The sequence below is a fragment of the Ovis canadensis genome, chromosome 7 (assembly GCF_042477335.2).
Source record: "Ovis canadensis isolate MfBH-ARS-UI-01 breed Bighorn chromosome 7, ARS-UI_OviCan_v2, whole genome shotgun sequence".
In the NCBI taxonomy this organism is placed as follows: domain Eukaryota; kingdom Metazoa; phylum Chordata; class Mammalia; order Artiodactyla; family Bovidae; genus Ovis; species Ovis canadensis.
In genome coordinates this window covers 105,746,742-105,769,657 of record NC_091251.1, presented here as the reverse complement: position 1 = coordinate 105,769,657, position 22,916 = coordinate 105,746,742, and the positions used below count along the sequence as shown (strand labels likewise).

Here is a 22,916-nt window from a genome sequence, read left to right as displayed (position 1 = left end):
GTAAACAAAGAATTTTGTACTTTGGGTGTGTGTAAGATTTGAAGTCAGTTGCATAGATTTATTGGATTCCTTAAGTTCCAAGGGCCCTGGCTGTGTTTGTTTACACTTTTGCACTTCTTGTTATTTCAGTGATGCAATGCGTCAGCACCTCTGAGAGAAGTCTCTTGAGGGATTTCTCTGAAAGTCAAGTTGTGAACTTCAAGACAGTTTTTCTAGAGAACTGTCAACAATTATGATTTGGGTCCTGTAACCTGCTTTATGTGAATGTGCAGAATATTTATGGAAAAAGTTGATGTGCTGATCCTGATCACAGCAAGAAATGCTTCAGGAGAATTTCATCATTCATTTCTTATAATGTTGTGTGAGAGTTGTCATTGTTTGTAGTTGAACTAGCTCTACCGTCAGAATGATTTCTTTTTTAAGTTTATTGCTCTAAATATTTCCTAATTAAATCGAGAAAGGTGTTACAGAGCTATTCAATTACATTGAATTTGTAATCTTGAATCTTGCAATTTATTCTTCTCAAAAACCCAATGTTAATTAGTGTTCCAAAATGTAAAAAGTAAGCCATAGATTAATGCATCTTATTTTGAGGTTCTGTCAAAATTGAAAATAATTCTATAAATGTTTATTTCCTAATCAAACATCTCTTCTTGCTTGGCCCAAAGAGAAATAATACATAGCAAAATAAAATATCTCCATTCTCATTAATTTTGTTGCATTTCTTCTAGAAATGCAAGTTCTAAGGTGTGGCAACTTGGCTTCCTTAATAATCATCACTTACGGATCATTTAAATATGAATTACCTTCATTCCTTTGTCAGCCTAAACATCAATTTAAACCCATGGAGGTCAACCTAATTTCTAGACGGAGAAACAAAAAGGATAATTACGACATAAGCTAGAAAATAAGAGCACTGTGATGTATCAGAATCATGTCTGGTTAATTCTGACAGTGGTTCTTTTCTCTCTGGGATCTTGAAAACTGAGAAGGTCCAACCAACTTTTGTCATGTCATTTCAGAATAGAAAGTTAAAATGCTGGTCAAGCAAGGAAATAAAAGCAATAGATTTAAAGAGGTACCATCAGATAAAATGATTGAATTAGTCCAGATTATCTGCAGGTTAATCCATTATGATTTGAAAGGCTGCTAATTTCTCATAGAGTCACTTTTAATCAGATACAGAGCAAGATCCTGATGGGCCTTCATCAAAGAAAGACATCCCTCTTTGCAATATTATTTCAAAAGTACATAAATTTATTATAGTCTAATTGCTTTAAAGGTTTGTGAATTCAGGTTTACTGATCTGTGTTTATACATCTTTGTCATGTTTTGGTTTTGCAATTATGCTAGCTACAGAAACGAATCATTAAATATTTCCTTCCCTCTTTATTTTCATAGTTATTATTTTGCCCTAAAATATTTGGCAGAATTTACAAATAAAACTATATGGACCTGGATTTTATTTTTATCAGAAGGCTATTTATTATGAATTAACATAAATATGTATATATACACACACACACACACGCATATATATATAAGTGCTAATCAGATTATTTATTTTGTCGTAAGTTAGTTTTGGCCATTTCTGCTTTTAAAAAGTGTCCATTTCATCAGAATCATTGGATTAACTAGAAGAAAGTTGCTCATAACATTTATGTATTCTTCCTTCATTTCTATACATGTTATAATGATGTTTCCTTTGTTACTACTGATGTTGGTAGCAATTTTTCTTTCTTCTCTTGCTTTCTTCTGCCCTTCCTCTTTCTCTTTCTTCCCTCAGTAACAGCCTTTCCTTCTGCCCTTTCTTCCTTCCTTCTTTCCTATTTCATTCATTTCCTTTGTTTCCTCAGTCTGCTAGGATTTGTGAGTTTGCTAAATTTTAAACTATGAGTTTTTTAGATTTTCTGTATTTTACAATCAGTTTCATTGATTTCTACTTTTATTTGATTTTTTAATACCTTTTTAGCTTAAATTTTTTAGTTTAAGTAATATTTTTTAACACTGATTTTTCCAATATGGACAATTTTGTTATAAGTTTCCCTTTACGCGTTTCTACGTCTGTACCTTAAAATTTGTGTATGTCATATCTATGTAATTCAAAACTTTCCTTGTGATATCACGGTCATCAGTTACTTAATGATGTGCCATTAAACTTCTAAATTCCCTTGTCTTCTTTCAATATCTCAATGTCACTGATATCTAAATTAATTTTGAGACTTATTTTGTGGCCCAATATATGGTCTATCTTAGAGATATTCTATGTACATTTGAAGAGAATGTGTATTCTTCAGTGATTGGATGTAATGTTCTAAAATGTTACACAGGTCAAGATACATTGTTCACATATCTTATAATCTTACTGTATTTTTTGTGTGTGTTTGGTCCATGTGTTTTATCTGTTACTGAGAGAAGGTTGGTTAAAATCGTCAATTATATTTGGGATTTGTCTATTTATATTTAGTTAACATTTGAAATGACCTTTAGACGATTTTGAAAATGTGTCATTTTGTACATGAGTTCCTAAATATTTACTGAGTACTTCTTTTATTTTGTGATATTAACATATCAAACTTCCCTCCCCAAATCTTATCTAATTTATTTCGTATTAGCCACAAACCAACAAAACTACCCAAATATATTTTAGAAGAAATCATATAATTTATGTTTAGGCTTTAGCTCTTTTACTTACCAGGGCATGTCACATCAGTTGTTGTTATTATAGTTTTATTTTTACATATTAATGAAATCAATAGCTATCTCTGTACTGTGAAAATATGTTTTGTGTAATTTGAAAAATACTAATTAAAGTATAAAATAAAAAGTAATTGGTATAGTTTGGAAATGCCATCAGTTAAGAGACAGAAAGCTAAAATTTCCGTTACTTTTAAGATTTATTCATCACAGAGAAGCTTCCAAGAAAATAAGAGGAAAAAAAAAAAAACTGGCTTATGGGCTCTTTCTGCACTATTATCTATTATTTTCAAGATTTACTCAGATGTTCCAAAAGGACACATTAGTCAAAGTGAATACTCAGGTATAATTCAAGATTGTCCCTTTAGGCTATCTAATATCCTACTGTAATACTAATATGGTTCATAGAGCCATTTTATACTGAAAATAAATGAATGTTGCTGGAAATAGAAAGTTCAAGAGGTTTTGTACTTTCCTTTGCCAATCATCCTGCTGCTGCTTCAGATTTGCTATCTAAAACATTTGAATCACTATATAATGCTTGCTTGACTTTCAAATAATTTCTGGAATTCAACACTTTCTTTACTCCCTATAGATACAAACCTCAAATTAACTATGATAAAGGGGAACTCATTAGTGTGCCATTGAAATCCATAGATAACAAAAAGTTAATCAATTTTAAGCAAAATTGATTGATTCTAATTTTATCTCTCAGCCAATTCCTCATTTATAAGAAGAGACTGACATTTATAAGCAAGAGACTGACATTTATAAGAGAACTCAAGGCCAATTTTCGATAAGGTTTACCTTATCTGAAAGGTAGAATGCAGATGAAAATAAAAAGAGAAAACTTTGGATAACTTGCAAATTGAATCATTAGGTCCTGAATAGTACTGACCAGATAAAAATTATCTTCTATATTTCTCCCCTTTTTTGTATTATTTATAACCCACATAACTCACTATCATGCAGAATTTTAGAGCTGTAAAGGGTCTTACGACTCATTCAATCCAAATTTCTCCTTAAAAGACAAATTGAAAACAACTGCCACATATCCTGAGGATGCACTTTTGGTTTTTCACTGTTGAATTTTTCCACGCATCCTGTTCTGTTTTTTCGATGATGATCCTCTGTTTCTGCAAGTGTGATGGTAATTTTATATATCAAATTAAAGGGTGGTTTTGGATGAGATTAATCTTTAAGTCAGTGAAGATTGAGAAAAACAGATTGTTCTCTGTAATGACAGTGGAACACATCCAGTCAGCTGAAGGCTTGAATAGAACAAAAGACAGACTTTCCAGAATAAGAAGAAAATTCCCAGCCTTGCAGCCTTTGGACTGGAACATTGGCTCTACTTTGTCTTTAGCTTATCAGACATTCTTTAGCCAGGAGATCCATAGAAACATAAAAAATTACATATTAATATATACACACATATACATGTAAAACAACAGCAAATTATATATGCATATATTTTAATTTATGAAAAAAGGTTTGTGTATATAACATATACGCATGCATGCTAAGTCGCTTTCATCATGTCTGACTCTTTGCGACCATATGGACTCACCAGGATCCTCTGTCCATGAAATTCTCCAAGCAAGAATACTGGAGCATGTTGCCATGCCCTCCTCGAGGGGATCTTCCCAACCCAGGGATCGAACCCACATCTGTTACATCCCCTGTGTTGACAGGCAGGTTCTTTACCACCAGAGCCACCTGTGAAGTCCAAATCTTATAGTGTGTGTATATATATATATATATACACACACATGCATACATAAGGTTTTGGCCCATGTGACGATGAGTCTGAGAAGTCGTACAATCTGCCCTCTGAAAACTAGAGAACCAAGAAAGTCAGTGATATAGTTTGAAGGTCTAAGAGCTAGAGTGACAATGATATCAATTGCAGCTTGAATCTAAAGTCTGGAGAACCTGGATCACTGAGTGGTGAGAGAAGATTTATATTTCAGCTCAAGTAGTTGCCTGGATAGCTCAGTCAGTAGAGCATCAGACTTTTAATCTGAGGGCCCAAGGTTCATGCCCCTGTTCAGGCATTATTTCACCTATCTGAGCTTCCCTGGCAGCTCAGAGGCTAAAGAATCTACCTGCAATGTGGGAGAGCCAGGTTCAGCCCCTGGGTTGGAAAGATCCCCTGGAGAAGGGAATGGGCATCCCTTGTGATGAAAAGTCATGCCCATGGTATACCATGGCATACCATGGGCATCACTTTTCACTCTAGTAGGATCCCATGGACAGAGGCCCCACCTGTATCAGGTGGGCTACAGTCCTTGGGGTTACAATGAGTCAGAGACACCTGAGTGACTTCACTCAAGTAGTTAGGCAGAGAGAAAGAGAAGCCTCCCTTCCCTACCTTTCTCTGTTATTCAGGTCCTCAGCAGATGAAATGATGCCCATCAAAGTTTCAGAGGTCAATTCACCTTCCTCAGTTTACTGATTCAAGTATACTGATTTCAGACACACCTAGAAATAATGTTCACCAAACATCTAGGCATCCTGTTATCCAGTCTATGTTGACACATAGAATTAGTTGTCACAGCATCTTATTGGCTCTGTTTCTCTGGAGAACCCTGACTAATATAGTGAATTATATAGTGACTAAATATAGTGACACATAGTGTACTTATGAAACAATTTCATAATGCTATTGATAGGTGTAGACAAAATCATCTAATTTAATGTAAAGGCAAATCACTTCCTAATGGAGAGCACGTTCAGCAGAAATTCCTCATTTTCAGGACCTGCCATTGGATGTTACTCTATCTCTTCATATCCACATTTAGGTAAAAATAAGATTTTATTAAATGATTTGTAAGGTTGTGACCCAGAAGGCCAGAAATCATCCTCAAACAGAGCTTTGGTGAATAAAACCATTTTAATACACTTAGGCAGATTTTCAGTCTTTGGAAGTTGTCTATCCTTTGAAAATGTGAACTGACTTCAGTAGTTTTGCTCTCAGTAAATTACTGATATTCATTCAACAGAGAGACCCTGAGATTAGTTTTAACAACAAATTTCAACAAATAGATATGGTACAATTTGGGTTTATCAAGTGGCATTCCTGCCAATTCAGGAGACATAAGAAACACGGGTTTGATCTCTTTGTCAGGAAGATCCCCTGGAGAAGAGAGTAGCAACCCACTCCAGTATTCTTGCCTAGAGAATCTCGTGGACAGAGGAACCTGGTGGGTTACAGTCGGACATGACTGAAGCACCTGAGAACACACTCATGCGTGGTGCAATTTGGAACATTGTGTTACATATGTATATTCCTATAACTTTAGACTATTTCTCAAATTCATGTTGTAACATAGATTTTGGCCATCAGACCAGGGATATCCAGGCTTAGGTAAAGTCAAAACATCTAGAGAACAGGGAGACCCTGGATACCATGGGCATGACTTTTCATCACAATATCAGAAGATGGAGGTTCTTTCAAGAAGCTATTTCCCTATGAAGAACGATGAAACAGAAAATGGTAACCGAATCAGAAAATCCTCTTGCAGAAACATGTCCTCATTTCTTCCTTGCTCAGTGTAAATAGAAGGAATTAACAAACAGTGACTGTGTCTTATTCTTGTTCAATAATGCCTTGCAATGTTTCGTGTGTCTTTTCTGAGAAAAGAATGCGTGCCTTTGTAGGAACATATGTCTACTTGAAGTTTCTGTTTTGTTAGAAAATTGTATGGCTTATGTCCTATGTTTCAATGATATAATAGAAAAACAAACCTGTTCCCCAAGTACCAAATGGAATAACACGTAGGTGGATGTTGCCACTTGACCTGGTGGAGACTGGTTTCAGATAGGCAGATACAGGTACCCATTCTGTACACCATCCTCAAAGATTGAAAGAACTGAGTCAACACTGGGATCAAGGGCCACAGTCTTCACAGAACAAATTAAGACCAGTTTTCAGATAAAATCTAGATTCTATAAGCATACCAGTGTATTTTCAAAGAGAAAAGGGCATCAACACACTTCGGGCTGATTTTTTTCCCCCTCGGATGTCTTGGGATTTCCTTCTCTAAAAGCAAAATAGTAAGGCCTAACACAGAAAAGAGAAACGTGTTGGCAAGTTCTGAAACTCAGTATTATGAAAATCTGTGGAATTCACCCAGGAAGAAGAGCCAAGTGAAGTCTGCTCAATAGATTTTGTGCATTTCCCTGATGACAGGTTTGATCATCAACTCAGGACAAAGGATTGTTACCAATGATGAAAATAGAAGTATCCAAAATGTACAGAACCTGTATTTACCATGAAAAATGTAAGACAGATGATCAATACACTGCTTTATTTTCCTCTCTTGCTATTTCTTTGGAATTTTCTCTCAGTTTGGGGTATTCTTTTTATTTCCTAGGCGAAAGCTACAAAGGCTCACACTTGTCCTGCTCATTTCATGATAATGTCTTAAGTGGACTTTTAATTGCAGTTAAAGTATCTATTAGAATGCCTAATTCCTTGAAATAATTAAAGCATCCTCTGTCTTTTCAAGTGCAGGAGTCATATATTGATTTTCCTAATACACTGAAGGTTCTCATTTAAGATAGTAGATACACTAAACTCTCCTGTTGGCTAGAAAGAGGCTTCAGAAGAGGTTTCAGTTAAGATAGTAGATACTCTAAACTCTCCTGTTGGCTAGAAAGAGGCTTCAGAACAGTTTTCTATTAACAAAGTTATCTATGAAGCAATTTATATGTTTTTCAGATGATTGAGGGTCATTAATAGGTCATTTGTTTTGAATATTTGTATTTTGTTCTGGCACCTAAATTTGGTATTCACACCTATTACATTCTCAAATTTCAGTTGAAATTTAAATGCAGTCATTCCATTTCATAATGATAAATTTTCTGAAACTGAGAAATCATTATCAAAGTAGGGCATTTCTGGGAAATGATCTTTAGAAAAACTTAGGTGAGTTCTCCAGATGAGGAAAATTCTGAGGATGTATTTCTTGCTCATATATTTGAAGCAAACTGTAATTCTCAAGAAGAAAGAAATCTTTGGAAACCTGAGACCAATTTGAGAGTCAGATCAATTCTTATTACAAAGCAGACAGTTGCTATAAGAAAGAAGTCCCACATATGTGAGGCATATGGAAAAGCACATTAAACACACTTCATGTCAAACTAAACATCAGAGCATTTATGCGGGCGAGGATCCATGGAAATAATGAATGTGGGAAATCCCTCACCAAGAATTCAACCCTTGCAGCATCAGAAGATTTATATTGGAGATAAATGCTACACATGCAGTGAAAATTGGTAAGCCCTCAATCAAAAGAAGCAGCATTTTCAAAATGAGAGAATTCTTACTAGAGACAAACCCCCAGGTGTAATGGATGTAGAAGTCTTTTGTGAAATGACTTTCTCATTAAGCATCGTGAGATCAACAAGGTATTGGCTTCTTTTCATAATATTCTTCTATCTTCTTTTAAAAGTCAATCTGGAGCAATAATCTCTTTATGCCTGATAGGATGATAAGGATTATTGATCTGCAAAACACTCTGATTATCTAAGAATTAAACTGCATTCTGGAAGGATGTCCCTGGAACTATTGTTTTATCTAGCAACAAGTTTTGGTACATAGAGATACCAAGTAGCTCTCCTTATTTTTTAGTACCTTGAATGTTAGTGTGGAAAATTATACATTAAATTATGCATTCATTAACTTGATCCTTTTATATCTACTGGTGGTTCATGTGCCAGGTATTTTGTAGGAAGCAAGATACTGCTATCATATATTAAATAAACTTAGAGCTTATTAGCATGATCTTTTTGACTTTTCTCCTTTTTCTAAGAGATCTTTCAAGTCATTTCCAACACAGCCAGATAACACACTGGCATAATAGCAAGTCAGCTCTATGGCAGAAAGAATGACAAAACAGAGGAGGCTGAGGTTAATGAAGTAGACTCTGTCTCACTTTGTTTTTAAGCAGTTTCCCGAGTTCCATATTGGAGTCACCATATCAGAGTCTCTGGAGACAGGGCTCAGAATCTACATTCAGTCAAGTGAGGCTGAAGCAAGTGGCTGAGAAGACTCTGAGGCCCTTGCATTGTCCACAGGGCAACAGTGGTCCAAGGTGCCTAAGACTATCATGAAAATACTTGAAAATACTGCAGTGATGATTCTGTTTCCTAAGTAGTTACAACAGGCAGACCAGGAAAGAACGAGGAATATAAGGGGATCATCAGTGGAGCAGAGAGAAAGGTGAATGTTTAAAGCTCAGGCTTCTGCAGTTTTCCAGTCAAAGAATCTACAATTCACGCATGCATGCTCAGGGCTCAGTGGTTTAGTCACACCCGACTCTTTGCCACCCCATGGATTGTAGCCCACCAGGCTCCTCCATCCATGAGATTTTCCAGGCATGAATCCTGGACTGGGTTACCATTTCCACCTCCAGGGCATCTTCCTGACTCAGGGATCAAACCCAAGTCTCCTGCGTCTCCTGTACTGCAGGCATATTCTTTACCTGCTGAACCACCTGGGAACCCCCCCTGCAGCTTCTGTGTTGTGCCAAAGTGTTTTTGTCTTTTGATTTTAAAAATTATGTATTGTACTGATTCTGAGTGTAAAATAAATGTTTATTGGACACGATACTTGATTTTGTGTACGATAATAATGTAACATCAAAGCTTTTCCATAAACTTGTCATAGACCCACAGTCTTGCCTCCCAGTTCTCCATTTGAGTCACCTTGCCATCCAAGTACAAAACTTGGTTCTTGCTTATGTTCTTTAGTCACTTAGTCATGCCTGGCTCTTCTGTGTCCCAATGGACTATATCCCACAAGATTTCTCTGTCCATCGGATTTCCCAGGCAAGAATACTAGAGTGGGTTGCCATTTTCTTCTCTAGGGGATCTTCCTGACCCAAGGATTGAACCCAAGTCCCCGACATTGCAGGCAGATTCTTTATCACTGAGCCACGGGGGAAGCCCCGGTCCTTGCTTACAAATCCATCCAATTAGGAATGGTTTTCCCTTTCCTCTCTGCCTGCCTAAGTCCTACCAACCTTCCCAACCAGAGCCACAGTCCCAGAGTGACTGCATATAGCTTTCTTTCTTCCTGGAAGTGTGATGCTCACAATGTTGCCTCATGTGACTTTAAATTATGCTACCTGACTCCTTTGTACTTGCCTTTTAGTAAAGTTTTTTTTTTTTTTTTTTTTTTCCCCAACCAATTTGATTTCTATAGCACAGAAAGGACACTTTTTTTTTTTCCAGTTTTTCCTCATGATTTATAGCAGAAACTTGTCATATTCACCTAGTCAAATCAGGTACCTATTCCTGTTTTTACTTGCTTTTATAATTGTACTTTACACAGATGCTGCTGCTGCTGCTGCTAAGTTGCTTCAGTCGTGTCCTACTCTGTGCAACCCCATCGACGGCAGCATACCAGGCTCCCCTGTCCCTGGGATTCTCCAGGCAAGAACACTGGAGTGGGTGGCCATTTCCTTCTCCAATGCATGAAAGTGAAAAGTGCAAGTGAAGTTGCTCAGTCGTGTCTGACTCTTAGTGACCCCACGGACTGCAGCCCGCCAGGCTCCTCCGTCCATGGGATTTTCCAGGCAAGAGTACTGGAGTGGTGTGCCATTGCCTTCTCTGCTATCATAATGTTTTTGAACTTTTTCAGACTCCTGACTCACAAAAGCAAACATTTATTGAAATAGTCTATTAATTAAACATCAACAATATTATGTAATCAAAATGACTGCTTCTATACACTACAAACTTATTCTCAAGGAATCAACATTGAGGGGATTATCTGTGATCTTTGACAACCTCAAGTTGCTTTGTTTTTTATACTCACAGTTAACTATGTCTTAAAAACAGAGCAAGACTGATTGATACAATTCAGACATAAGTCAGCTTCAGAAAAACAGACTCCTCCATTAGGTCTCAATTAGTTAGAGATATTATTCCTAATCTAGTTTTAGGAGATTATTTTGAAATATTTACAAAATGCAGGCATTTAAGTATGATTTGATGTGTTATTTAATAGCAGAATTGATCTATTGACATAAGATGTGAATGTTCCGGTTGACGAATTGTAAGCAATGTGATATCAGTCTCAGAAGCACTTAATATTTATTTTATCTACTATATAAACAGGATCTTGTTTTCCCTTCTCTGGTAGTAATTATAGAGATTCAGATGTTTATGAACAGTCTATAGAGGTCTTTATTTCAAAGCAACATATCATCAAAGCCCTACATAGGTTATCCTCCAGAAACACAATTTCCTGCACTTCTTTAAAACTAAGTGAAGGAATAAAACGGGGAAAGTATCTGATACAAGAAATGTACATTTCACTTACCAGGAATGCGCACATCTATTTGTACAGCCCTCGAACTTAAGATCTGGCTCACAGATTTGATTCTCTAATCGAAGGAAGCAAAGGAGCTCCACTGATGGTTTCCTGAAATGTGATACAAATAATTTGTGCCAGTGAATAGACATTGATGCAAGACTCTGAAACTAGAAATTGCGGCTGAAGTCAAGCACAGGAGGAAATTCAATAAAAATGCATTCTGACAAGAAATTACTTTTTATGGTATTTTAAGTTAGGAATAACACTGGAAGGAATGCAGAACTAATTAAGTATCACATTTTCTTCCCTCCCCACCACAGTAAAAGGAATATAGCTCAATGTATGGATGAAATAAGTAGGGACAAGTGTTTAGAAGTGGTAATAGGAGAAAAGTCCCCAGTAAAACAACTTCTGGAAAGAGAAGACAAAATGGGATTTAACCCCCAAACTCAAACAGTCTGAGCACAGTGGTAGAAAACAAATGCTATAAGAATCATACATTCATCAAAATGGGGGGGGGATTAAAAAGGTGACAAGCTGGAATGCATGTAATAACTGGACTGGGCAATATGTATCATCCTAAATAGGTAAACCAGCCTCCCAAACTTAAAGCTTCTCTGGAAGTCCCTGCCATGTCCTAGACATGGAATAGCCGTAACATAGCGAAAACACTCTTCTAGTTTCAATATTGGGCTTCCCTGATAGCTCAGCTGGGAAAGGATCCACCTACAATGCAGGAGACCCAGGTTTGATTCCTGGGTCAGGAAGTTCTATTGGAGAAGGGATAGACTACCCACTTCAGTATTCTTGGGCTTTCCTGATGGCTCAGACAGTAAAGAATCTGCTTGCAATGCGAGAAACCTGGGTTCAGTCCTTGGACTGGTAAGATCCCCTGGAGAAGGGTACGGGAGGAGGGCATGGCAACCCACTCAAGTTTCTTGCTTGGAGAATCCCTATGGACAGAGGAGCCTGGAGGGCTAGAGTTCATGGGGTCGCAAAGAGTCAGACACGACTGAGCTTCGTAGCACAGCACCTAGTTTCTATATTGAACCATTATTAAAATACTTTAAATGGTCTCTTTTATCTTTAGCTCTTATGTTGGGGCTAATAACGGGTGATACAGTCTAGTGATAAACTGAATAATAGTGGAATCCTTTAAATGTTAGATAATGAATCAGCTTCATGGGAGACTCTTGTTTGAAGATCAAAATCTCTCATTAAATGCTGTAAATATCATCTTAGATCAGTAAATAACTTATAAATTTGGATTTTAATTAACAGGAATGAAAAACATTTATTTCTGCTTCTATATGGCATTCACCACACTGTGGGCTCAGAACAGAACATGAAATGGTCTATAACCAATCCAGGCAGTTGAGACTTCCATACATGTAGGGGGTCATTTTTTTATAACCTCTTTCTAACAGTGATACCAAGCAAGTTACTCTGAGATCCTAGAAGACTGTCTCTGTTCTACTTACCTACTGCTTTCCTTCCATTCCCCAAGCTAGATAGAAGAAAGGCACACTGTAAATCCCCAGTATTGCTTCTGTATGTTAGGAACCACAGAATTGTCAGGGCAAGTGTTTTCAAAGGCCAAGGCCTTGATGGTCATGCTTGTGATTAGCCGCTCAGCCATGTTCAGATCGTTTCAACCCCATACGGCTGACAGGATCCTCTGTCCACGAAATTTCCCAGGCAAGAATACTGGAATGGGTTGGCATTCCCTGCTCCAGTGGATCTTCCCCACCCAGGCATTGAACCCATATCTCCTGCATTAGGTGAATTCTTTATAGCTAAGCCACCTGGGAATTCATGATAAAGGGAGCCAACCTGAAATGAGCCATCAGTTCAGAGGAGCTACCTCTTTTTATGTTGCTTTCTCACAGAGAAGGCTGTTGCTGCTAACCCACTCCAGTATTCTTGTCTGGAAAATCCCCATGGACATAGGTGCCTGGTGGGCTACAATCCATGAGGTCACAAAGAGTCGGACACTACTGAGTGACTAAGCGCAATCATGTGTTAGACTATGATGAAACATCTATGGAGCATTATGATGAAACATCTATGGAGCATTTGGCTGACAATGAGCAGGAGGCATGAGTATCTGCATTTCAAGAGAAGAGTTAGGGATGGGAATTTAGATTGAAGAGTCACGAACACTAGCAGAGATGGTCACACACATGGTGACAGAAGGTGTGCATTCAGGTGACATCATCCAAAAGAAAAGTACAGAATGATCCAAGAGAAAAGGTGCCTGGGGAATCCTGACTTTTAGGAGCAGGTTGAAGAACAGAGTCACAGGAAAAAATCAGAAATGAAGTTATATATGAAAAAAAAAAGAAAAGGGAAAACTAGGGAAAAATAAATTGGTTGAACATATCTGAGTGTAGAATTTCAGTAAGAAAATAAAGAACTATTGGATTTGACAATAAGGCATCGCTGAATTTGACGGAGATTTTCTTATTTTTATTTTAATTTTTATTGGCGTATAGTTGCTTTGAAATATGGTGTCAGTTTCTGATATATAGCACAGCGAATCAGTTACACATATACATGTATCCACTCTTCTTGGGATTCCCTTCCCATTTAGGTCACCGCAGAGCACTGAGCAGAGTTCCCTGTGTGATACAGTAGGTTCTCACTAGTCACCTGTTTTACTTATAGTAGGGCTTCCCTGTGGTTCAGAGGTAAAGTATCTACCTGCAATGCAGGAGATGTGGGTTTGATTCTGGGTCAAGGCAATCCCCTGGAGAAGGAAATGGCAACCCATTCCAGTACTCTTGCCTAGGAAATCCTACCAGGGGAGCCTGCCAGACTGTAGTCCATGGAGTCTCAAAAGAGCTGGGTGTGACTTAGCAACTAGCCAACAACAGTGTACATATGTCCATCCCCATCTCCCAATTTCATCCCACTCCCTCTTTCTCCCTTGGTAGCCATAAGACTGCCCTCTATATCTGTGACTCTATTTCTGCTTTGCAAGTAAGTTCATCTGGATCATTTTTATAGATCCTACATATAAGTGATATTTGTTTTTCTCTTTCTGACTTACTTTTTCTGTATTACAATCTCTTGGTCCATCTGCTGCTGCTGCTGTCTCTGCAAATGGCAATATTTTGTTCGATGAAGAATCAATGCCCATCTACCTGATACAATACTTAACTTTTAACAACAAAATATAGATAATTAAAAGGTTTTATCTTCAGTAGATTTTAATGGGGAGGAAGGAACGTGGGATTTGGCAGGGAGAATAAAAGGAGTTGATTGGTTTTTTGGATCTTGTATCTTAAAGAAAGTGAAAGTACATTTTTTCTTTCATTCTCCAATTATAGACAAGATATGAAGGACCTCTTCAGTCTCTGAGTAACCATAGTTCACTGTCTTTTGCTTTTCTTTAGAAAGTGAGTGTGTGTGTGTGTACATGTGTGTGTGTGTGTGCTCAGTTGCTCAGTTGTGTTCTACTCTTTGCAACCCCATGGGCCGTAGCCCTCCATGACCCTCTGTCCATAAGACTTTTTCAGGCAAGAATACTGGAGTGGGTTACCATTTCCTCCTCCAGGGGACGTTCCCAACCCAGGAATCAAACTTGCAATTCCTGTGTCTCCTACATTGAAGGTCGATTCTCTACCTGTTCTAGACTATAAACAAAGGAAAGGGGAAACAACAACCAGGTGTTTTACTTTTAGTGTGTTCAAGTTTATAGCTAGAGCATGATTTTTTCCATCTTCCCTATATTCTTCTGACTAGATTCTGCTTTGTATTATGGTACAGGTATTTTATGCCCCCTAAATTTATGCTTTACAGATGCTTGGATTCATAGTAGCTTTTCCTCTTGACAGGTCACTGTAAGATGTGATATGTCAGCTATTGATTTTATGAGAACACGTTTATCTGGTTAAGTCTTTCTAAAAGATAGTGCATGCTTTCACACTGAGGTCAAGGTCACCGAAATTTTCAGCGTCTTTGAAGATCCAAGTCATTTCAATCCTCAGAGATTAAATGCAAAAAGATGTAAAACAACCCCAAATGCTCAAAAGTTTATTGCTTATAAGAATACCCACAATTGGAGCTATTAAAGTGCAAGTTAACACGGCAGTGAGAGGGATAGAATCAGCTGCGAGAAGTAAGAGAAAAATCTAATTCCAGAAGAGAAAATCAGACTCAAGCCTAAACTCTCTCATGAAATTTCACCTGAGCTTCCAGGTTACAGCATTGCTTTGATCCTTGAAATATTAGCTGCATTTATGTGGAGTATGTTAAAGAGAACCCACACTTTTAAGTCACATTGACCATGGAATTGTTTTCTCCAGGAGCATTGACTCTTGAACCACTGACTCCCTTAGTTCTTCAAACTTTTATTCTGAAGCACATGTTTAATGGACTTGCTTGGTGGTTCAGGGGCTAAGATTCCATGCTTTCAATGCAGGGGGCACAGATTTGATCCCTGATTAGGGAATTAAGATCCCACATGGCCAAAATAATAAAAGAAAATAAAGCACATGATTGTCTCCCAAACTCTTCAACTTTTATTTTTCTAGGTTTCATATAAGACAGATAATCCGTGATGACTTGGAAAATTATATGAGCTAATACATGAAAAATGCCTCGTGCTTAGGCAGTGTGTCATAACAGGTTATTATTATTATAAAACTCAGATAGATTGACAAAAGTGAAAGTGCTAGTAACTCAGTTGTGTCCAACTCCTTGTGACCCCTTGGAGCCTGCCAGAATTTCTCCATGGATTCTCCAGGTAGGAATACTGGAGTGGTTAGCCATTCCCTTCTTCAGAGAGGATCTTCCTGACCCAGGGATCAAACTCAGATCTCCTGCATTGCAGGCAGATTATTTACCATATGAGCCACCAGAAAACCTATAACAGGTTATTATTATTATATAACTCAGATAGATTATTTCCTCTTAAATATGTAGACAATGCATTTCTTGAACTATATGATGAGCCAAGCTAAGTAGTAGACACTTCAGTTCAGTTGAGTTCAGTCTCTCAGTCATGTCCGACTCCTTGCGACCCCATGAATCGCAGCATGACAAGCCTCCCTTTCCATCACCAACTCCAGGAGTTCACTCAGATTCATGTACATCGAGTCAGTGATGCCATCCAGTCATCTCATCCTCTGTCGTCCCCTTCTCCTCCTGCCCCTAATCCCTCCCAGCATCAGAGTCGTTTCCAATGAGTCAACTCTTTGCATGAGGTGGCCAAAGTATTGGAGCTTCAGCTTTAGTATCATTCCTTCCAAAGAAATCCCAGGGCTGATCTTCAGAATGGACTGGTTGGATCTCCTTGCAGGCCAAGGGACTCTCAAGAGTCTTCTCCAACACCATAGATCAAAAGCATCAATTCTTCGGAACTCAGCCTTCTTCACAGTCCAACTCTCACATCCATACATGACCACAGGAAAAACCATAGCCTTGACTAGATGGACCTTAGTCGGCAAAGTAATGTCTCTGCTTTTCAATATGCTATCTAGGTTGGTCATAACTTTTCTTCCAAGGAGTAAGCGTCTTTTAATTTCATGGCTGCAGTCACCATCTGCAGTGATTTTGGAGCTCAAACAAATAAAGTCTGACACTGTTTCCACTGTTTCCCCATCTATTTCCCATGAAGTGAGGGGACCAGATGCCTTGATCTTCATTTTCTGAATGTTGAGCTTTAAGCCAACTTTTTCACTCTCCTCTTTCACTTTCATCAAGAGGCTTTTTAGTTCCTCTTCACTTTCTGCCATAAAGGTGGTGTCATCTGCATATCTGAGGTGATTGATGTTTCTCCCGGCAATCTTGATTCCAGCTTGTGTTTCTTCCAGTCCAGTGTTTCTCATGATGTACCCTGCATATATGTTAAATAAGCAGGGTGATAATATACAGCCTTGATGTACTCCTTTTCCTATTTGGAACCAGTCTGTTGTTCTATGTCCAGTTCTAACTGTTGTTTCCTGACTTGCATACAGATTTCTCAAGAGGCAGGTCAGGTGGTCTGGTATTCCCATTTCTTTCAGAATTTTCCTCAGTTTATTGTGATCCACACAGTCAAAGGCTTTGGCATAGTCAATAAAGCAGAAATAGACATCTAAATAGACATCTAAATAGACATCTGGAACTCTCTTGCTTTTTCCATGATCCAGCAGATGTTGGCAATTTGATCTCTGGTTCCTCTGCCTTTTCTTAAACCAGTTTGAACATCAGGAAGTTCACGGTTCACATATTGCTGAAGCCTGGCTTGGAGAATTTTGAGCATTACTTTATTAGTATTTGAGGTGAGTGCAATCGTGTGGTAGTTTGAGCATTCTTTGGCGTTGCCTTTCTTTGGGATTTTTTCACGGGACCTTTTCCAGTCCTGTGGCCACTGCTGAGTTTTCCAAATTTGCTGGCATATTTAGTGGAGCACTTTCACAGCATCATCTTTCAGGATTTGAAATAGCTCACCTGGAATTCCATCACCTCCACTAGCTTTGTTCATGGTGATGCTTTCCAAGGCCCACTTGACTTCACATTCCAGGATGTGTGGCTCTAGATGAGTGATCACACCATTGTGATTATCTGGATCATGAAGACCTTTTCTGTACAGTTCTTCTGTGTATTCTTGCCACCTCGTCTTAATATCTTCTACTTCTATTAGGTCCATACCATTTCTGTCCTTTATTGAGCCCATCTTTGTATGAAATGTTCCCTTGGTATCTCTAATTTTCTTGAAGACATCTCTAGTCTTTCCCATTCTGTTCTTTTCCTCTATTTCTTTGCATTGATCACTGAAGAAGGCTTTCTTATCTCTTCTTGCTATTCTTTGGAACTCTGCATTCAGATGCTTATATCTTTCCTTTTCTCCTTTGCTTTTCACCTCTCTTCTTTTCACAGCTATTTGTAAGCCCTCCCCAGACAGCCATTTTGCTTTTTTGCATTTCTTTTCCATGTGGATGGTCTTGATCCCTGTCTCCTGTACAATGTCACGAACCTCATTCCATGAGGCACTCATCAGGCACTATATCTATCAGATCTAGACCATTAAATCTATTGCTCACTTCCACTGTATAATCATAAAGGATTTGATTTAGGCCTCCTCTGTGGGCGCAGGAGAGCCGAGAGGAACCATCCCACATTGAAGGTCAGGAAGGGCAGTGGTGGGGAGATATCCCTCATCCAAGGTAAGGAATAGCAGCTGTGCTTTGCTGGAGCAGCCGTGAAGAGATACCCCATGCCCAAGGTAAGAGAAACCCAAGTAAGATGGTAGGTGTTGCAAGAGGGCATCAGAGGGCAGACACACTGAAACCATACTCACAGAAAACTAGTCAATCTAATCACACTAGGACCACAGCCTTGTCTAACTCAATGAAACCAAGCCATGCCCGCAGGGCAACCCAAGATGAGGAGAGGTCTGACAGAATGTGGTCCACTGGAGAAGGGAATAGCAAACCACTTCAGTATTCTTGCCTTGAGAACCCCATGAACAGTATGAAAAGGCAAAATGATAGGATACTAAAAGAGGAACTCCCCAGGTCAGTAGGTGCCCAATATGTTCCTAGAGATCAGTGGAGAAATAACTCCAGAAAGAATGAAGGGATGTAGCCAAAGCAAAAACAATACCCAGCTGTGGATGTGACTGGTGATAGAAGCCGGATCCGATGCTGTAAAGAGCAATATTGCATAGGAACCTGGAATGTCAGGTCCATGAATCAAGGCAAATTGGAAGTGGTCAAACAGGAGATGGCAAGAGCGAACATCAGCATTCTAGGAATCAGCGAACTAAAATGGACTTGAATGGGTGAATTTAACTCAGATAACCATTATATCTACTACTGTGGGCAGGAATCCCTCAGAAGAAATGGAGTAGCCATCATGGTCAACAAAAGAGTCTGAAATGCAGTACTTGGATGCAGTCTCAAAAACAACAGAATGATCTCAGTTCGTCTCCAACGTAAACCATTCAATATCACGGTAATCCAAGTCTATGCCCCAACCAGTAACACTGAAGAAGCTGAAGTTGAACGGTTCTATGAAGACCTACAAGACCTTTTAGAACTAACACCCAAAAAAGATGTCCTTTTCATTACAGGGGACTGGAATGCAAAAGTAGGAAGTCAAGAAACACCTGGAGTAACAGGAAAATTTGGTCTTGGAATGCGGAATGAAGCAGGGCAAAGACTAATAGAGTTTTGCCAAGAAAATGCACTGGTCATAGCAAACACCCTCTTCCAACAACACAAGAGAAGACTCTACACATGGACATCACCAGATGGTCAACACCGAAATCAGATTGGTTATATTCTTTGCAGCCAAAGATGGAGAAGCTCTATACAGTCAACAAAAACAAGACCAGGAGCTGACCGTGGCTCAGATCATGAATTCCTTATTACCAAATTCAGAATGAAATTGAAGAAAATAGGGAAAACCACTAGACCATTCAGGTATGACCTAAATCAAGTCCCTTATGATTATACAGTGGAAGTGAGAAATAGATTTAAGAGCCTAGATCTGATAGGTAGAGTGCCTGATGAACTATGGAATGAGGTTCGTGACATTGTACAGGAGACAGGCATCAAGACCATCCCCATGGAAAAGACACTTCAGATATAAAGATAAATTAAGCACATCCTTTCTTCTAAAAGACTTCATCAGCTAGTGAGGCAGACACGCCATACATAACTATAAGCTTGTGTCACAGAGTAAGATGAAGGCCATCAGCACCATATTATGGAATTTTAAAAAATTCATAGTTTTCAAACCAAGAGATTCAGAGCAAGTTGAGAGACTGAGATTGGCGAACGCTGAATAAAATAATTCTAGACAATGAGCAGGTGAGGGTCAAAGAAGGTCACCCAGCCTGAGAGGACGCCATGAGAAAAGGACATGAGGTGCAGACATTGGATGTTATAGCTAGTCTATCTGCAAACCTGGGTGTGCCACAGCTGTGTTTTCATCTGTAAGCAGGACTTCCGATTTTCACATTAAGCAGTTTGGACTGTATACTTAATATACAACAGGAAGTTGTTGGAATGGTTAGCTGGGAGTTGGGGGCGGGATTCACATGGACAGGTTGGTAAAATTTCTCTGAAAACCACATGGAGAATTAACCTCAGGGTCAAAAGAGGTAGGTTAAACACAAGAGAAGCAGTTGAAGTGAAAGGACCACCAAAGGTAGAGAAAGGCTAAGTGTTGTTTTTGTTTTTTTTTAAAGTCGATTCTGCAAGCTTTTTCTTGGCTTGTGCCTGTAACCATGGCCTTCAAGAGGTAGAATTAGCAACTAATGGCTGTTTCTTGGATATAGGAGAACGGAGAAAAACAGTAGGTGCTCACTAAATGTTGAATATTAGAAGGAGGAAAGTGGATGGAAGAATCTTTATCCCCATAGATACTGAACCCAGAATGTTCTGGCAATTCTCCATGAAGTCCTAAATTTATGTTAAACAAGGATGTTTGTAGAATTGGAACCATTCTCAGTACAGGTAATATAACTGTAACACTTAACTTCATATAGCTGTATAAGAGAGGAATACACCAGAGGATAAAACCATTACTAATAAGAAATTGCACAGGTAGCTAAGGTCTTTGAAATTACAATACATAAACATGCATTTTACCACCAAATTACTTTCTCAGTGTATTTCAAATGCTTAAGGCTATGGCACTAATTAACTTTGGGGCTTCCCTGTTACGGAGGCAACTTGGTTTAATTAAATCAATAATGCTGTATATTAATTATAGTACAGACTCAAATAATTTAGGAAGCACTCTTCTTTTAAAACCTTGTTTATTTTTCAACCCAAGGTGGCAGGATTAGTTTGCTTCAAATGTAACAGATACTACTAAGAAGTCACCCTGTCTTCCTTTCCTCCTTCCTGCCATAATGAGTCTGGATGTGAAAGCTGGCGTCCTACCTGTGTGGCAAAGATTGGGTCCAGTTCTGCGACAGCAAAGTAACTGATAGAAAAAAAATATATTATCTTACTGTGGACAATTCTCTATTGAAATCTACAAATCTATCTTATTTTGCAAGTATATTGACTCCATTCCTAAAGTGAATGAATTTGGTCTAGAGATGTTTTGAATTAAAATTTGCCTAACAGTGACGTTTGCCCACATCATTCATAGTTGGTGATGGACGGAGAGGCCTGGCGTGCTGCAGTCCATGGGGTCGCAAAGAGTCCGACACGACTGAGCGACTGAACTGAACTGAACCCATTCATGAAGCAGCTGTGGTGTGGAATAAGCCACGATAAGTTCAAGGAGCCCACAGACCTGGTTTAATCAGAAGTCTGTCACTTCCACAGATACACATTCTTATTTAAAATAATCCATGTCTCTTTATCTTGAGATGCATAAATAGAATAATATATTTCAAAGGAAAGCTGTCTTGGCATAGAATTCTTCCTCAGAGCACATAATTTTAAAACTGTTGATTGTCAATTGAAAACCTACTAAAGTTCACACTCAGGTAACTGTAAAATTAAGGGAATGCAATAGTATATCTCTATTTTATTCTCAAGGGGTTTTATTCTTAATTTACTCTTCCATCATTAAATTTTTCATGTCTAGAAAAAAGAATGAGATCTCATCCTACTGAAAAAGTTTCTCTCCCAGGGCATATTCTGTCTAGTAAGTAGATACACATTTTAATGTATTTGTCTCTTGGAATGTCAACTGTTATACTCTCTCATATCATCATTAAAATAACTGTGTGTGTGAGATTAAAATAAATAAAGTGTACTAATGGGAGAGTAAAATAAAGTTCTTTACAATGCGTAAAGAAGCAAAAAACTGCTTGACATAAATGTTATTAGAACTCAGAGGGGGAGAAATTTACTTGGATTGGGCTAAAACAGTACATCTTAACTCATCTCAAGGAAATGTAGTCTAGAAACTTGCTAATATCTTTTCATTATGAATTTTGTGTATCTATGACCCTAATGAGCAATACTGGGCTTTTTTCTTTAGGATGTGAAAATAAGGTCTCATAATCATTTTAGTCAGCCAAGTCTTATAAAAGAAGACTGGAAAGTAACCGCAGGTCTTATGGTGATTCTGATTTGTTGACTATAAATCCTATGTACTGTTGTATGGATGAGAGTGTAAGGGTATTTGGATAGATGACCAGACTCTTTAAAGGTAATCGGCTCCTAACCCAGTGGTGATGAGCATACTATAGAAAGGAAGAATTACTCTGCATAGGCTGAGATCTTGGGATGAAAGTCATAATCTAAATGCCAGTTTTTATTACCCTTTTGTTCAGTCAGCAGAATTTCTGAATATGAGCTGAAGAGGGGATGTTTCCAGTGACTTCCTTGTCCTCTTAGGCAGTGAAAACTGGTGGATTGCCTGTGCTGTTATCACCTTCGAATAGCAGGTGGACTGAAGACAGACCTGATTATAAAGGAAGCAAGCTGCCATTCACTTAGATAAAATGTATTCTTTCCTACAAGACTCTGGGCTGCCCCTGCTTCTCTGGTATATGCTAATTCAGCAAGTAAACAGCCAAGCTATACTGATAGACTATCCTGTTTATAACATGTCATTTAATTTCTCAGCAGATAGCAACCAGCTCTATTCTATAACTCTTCAAACTACAATGGAACAAACAGAAAATTTTATACTAATACCCAACATAATAGTTATCTAAAGACAGATACAACCATGTAAAAAATATTTAGTAACTGTGTTATGATTATGTTAGTGAGGTAAAGTATTATATCGCTGGAAGCAATTACAGTCTGCAGTACAGAAGAGTAGTGACCTTAAGTGAACAGAATAAGCAGAAGACCTGGAGCGTATGTCTGTATGAGAGAAAGATGTTTGTTTCTCAGCAAAGAGTGAAAACAGGAGTTTAGTTCAACCTCCAAAACAAAAGGGCAGCATTTTTCTACATGGAATACTTTTACTTTTCAAT

At 38.3% G+C, this 22,916-nt stretch overlaps 1 non-coding gene across 1 annotated transcript; it reads left to right on the top strand.

The window, feature by feature from the left end:
• The first annotated feature begins 4,681 nt into the window (after nt 1–4,681).
• On the top strand, nt 4,682–4,754 carry TRNAK-UUU (transfer RNA lysine (anticodon UUU)). Its single transcript has one exon. It is a non-coding gene; the product is annotated as a tRNA-Lys (tRNA).
• Nucleotides 4,755–22,916: the final 18,162 nt, after the last annotated feature.